The following is a 2585-nucleotide window of genomic DNA, read 5'->3' on the forward strand; positions in this document are numbered from 1 at the left end:
GTTTGTCCCTATTTTACCAGCAATTGGGTTGTATTTAACCCAGCATTTTTTAGAGTGTAATGGAGTCCTGGCAGAAAATTACCAGTATGTTTTCCGTTTTTCTACTTACAGTGTACAAATAACAGTTACAATTGTCTCTACATAATAAACTACAATTAAATAATTTATTTTAACATCTAAAAATCACACACTTCACCTTTAAGACTTTGATGACTGATCTACACAAAGAACTACAGACCTGCAAGAGCAAGCTCTTTTCTCTAGCTGACAAGTTTCTGAAAGACTTTGCATTACTTCATGTGAGCGCCAGCCAACGCAAACTACCTCAGTCAAAACTGACATCTAACCTGAATGCAGGCATTATAGTGAAGACATGCTCATCTCAACTACAGATGCTCATCTGCAGCTGAGGCAATATTACAGTTACCATGATACACTTTCAAAACACAGATAGCAGGCATTGGGTGGATATTGTCCTGTGGGATCTGTCACATTATTGGACACAAAATGGCACTCCAGGAAAACGTATTCTAAATTTTAACATGTAATTGTAAACGGTGTGTTTAAAGTAAATATGGAAATATGGCATTTGGAATGTATAATGAAAAGAGGATTTCAGGCCACAAGAGGGCACCACTGCACTAACTATATACACTGGACGTGGCCATTTGGATTTAAATAAGTAAATACTGAAGAGTCTAGGATTGGATCATTATTGCAGTGATTACAGAGTCCTGAGCTTAACCCTACTGAAATTCTATAGGATGATAAGAGTCGACTTTACAGAGTGGTTCATCTCTTCTATTGTCAATACAAGATCTTGGCCAAAAATTAATGCATTCATGCAAAAATAAATGCAAACTGAGCCTGATGAATCTTGACATTGTCATCCTGGAATATGGACATTGGTATGTCTTTCAACATGGTTGTTTGAGAAATAAAAAGCTGCACACTGCATCATTTAGGGTTAAAAGAATTTGTTCCAAACATGCCAGAAACTTATTAATGACTGCAATATTGATTCATTTGTAAAATGTGAAGGATTTGCTTATTTAAATAGAGATAATTTTATTTTATTTTATTTTATTTTATTTTATTTTATTTTATTTTATTTTATTTTATTTATTTTATTTTCAGGTAGTGTATATAGCTGAATTGTCCAAATGGGGGAAAAAATGTTTTGGATAGTGATAAAATATCATTATAAGAAATTAAGCTTAATCAATCCTATAATTACTGTAAATATAATTACTGAAATATGACAAATTAAATTTGACAATGATAATGTACACCTACACTACTATTCGTTTGCGGTCAATACTTTTATCTAAGAAGTTAATATTTATATTCAGCAAGGATGCTTAAACTTGATCAAGTAACGGTGAAGACATTCAAGCGCTATATAAATAAAGGTGATTTCTGAAGGATCATGTGACACTGAAGACTGGAGTAACGATGCTGAAATTCAGCTTTACATCACAGGAATACATTGTATAACATTTGTTTCAGATTTCAGATTTTAATAATATTTTTTAACAATATTACAGTTTACTTAAATAAATGCTGCATTGGTGAGTATGACACTTCCTTCAAAATCTTGCCAACCCCAAACTTTTGAACAGTATGGTAATAGATAACCTTATTACTGTAATGTAAAATGACCCGACACTCTGATGCCACCCAACAGAGAACGACAGTGAGACGTCCAGCTCACATAGCAGGTATGACATGTGTCTTCCTGTCGACAGGGTCAGATTCTAACAAGCCCACATCTGGCCCAAAACAAGCAAACGGTGCAACTCATGTCTTCCACATTGTGTTAGTGTAGGGACAAGAGGTCAGGAGAGAAAGCGGGAGTTGCATTACACAAGCCTCAAGAAATGCTCATCCAATTACTACTGCTTGTTTTGTATGGCCAAAGCATGACAGTCTCTGAATCTCGCAGTGTAAATAAGGAACTGAATATGTGTTTGTGCAATTAAGATAAGCATCGAAAGATATACAAAACAGGAAAAAGACTTGATCAAAGAGGTATAGAAAATAACGATGAGCAATGCAGGTAATCTGTATGTGTGTGTGTAGGAGAGAGAGAGGAAACAGACAGCAAGATTATTCAAGGTGAGCACTATCATGAAAAACATCTCAAATACAAAGTTTACATGACAACAGCTAAAATTAGGTAAGCCTTCAAAAATCCTTAAGCTCTTTTCCTTTTGTGAAATAAAACATACAAGAGCACCTTTATAGGGTTATCGCAGTTAACTAAACTATAACCATAAGAAAAGATTTTGTTACTTGAATAAACTGAATGTTAAATGAAATAAGTTATATATTTATATATAATACATATAATTTATATATATAAAAAACTTCATTTATATATATATTATTTATTTATTTATTTCCAACAACATCTGTCATTTTCATTTAGTTTTAATTGATATACCTAAACAACTTAAACTAAAAATAAACCTTAATACTGTCATAGACTTTAAAAACAATGTTTATAATATATATATAAATTATAGTATATACATATATATATATATATATATATATATAAATGTAAATAAAAATTAATAAAT

This window comes from Sinocyclocheilus anshuiensis, unplaced genomic scaffold, assembly GCF_001515605.1.
Source record: "Sinocyclocheilus anshuiensis isolate Anshui unplaced genomic scaffold, SAMN03320099.WGS_v1.1 scaffold112, whole genome shotgun sequence".
NCBI classification, from domain to species: domain Eukaryota; kingdom Metazoa; phylum Chordata; class Actinopteri; order Cypriniformes; family Cyprinidae; genus Sinocyclocheilus; species Sinocyclocheilus anshuiensis.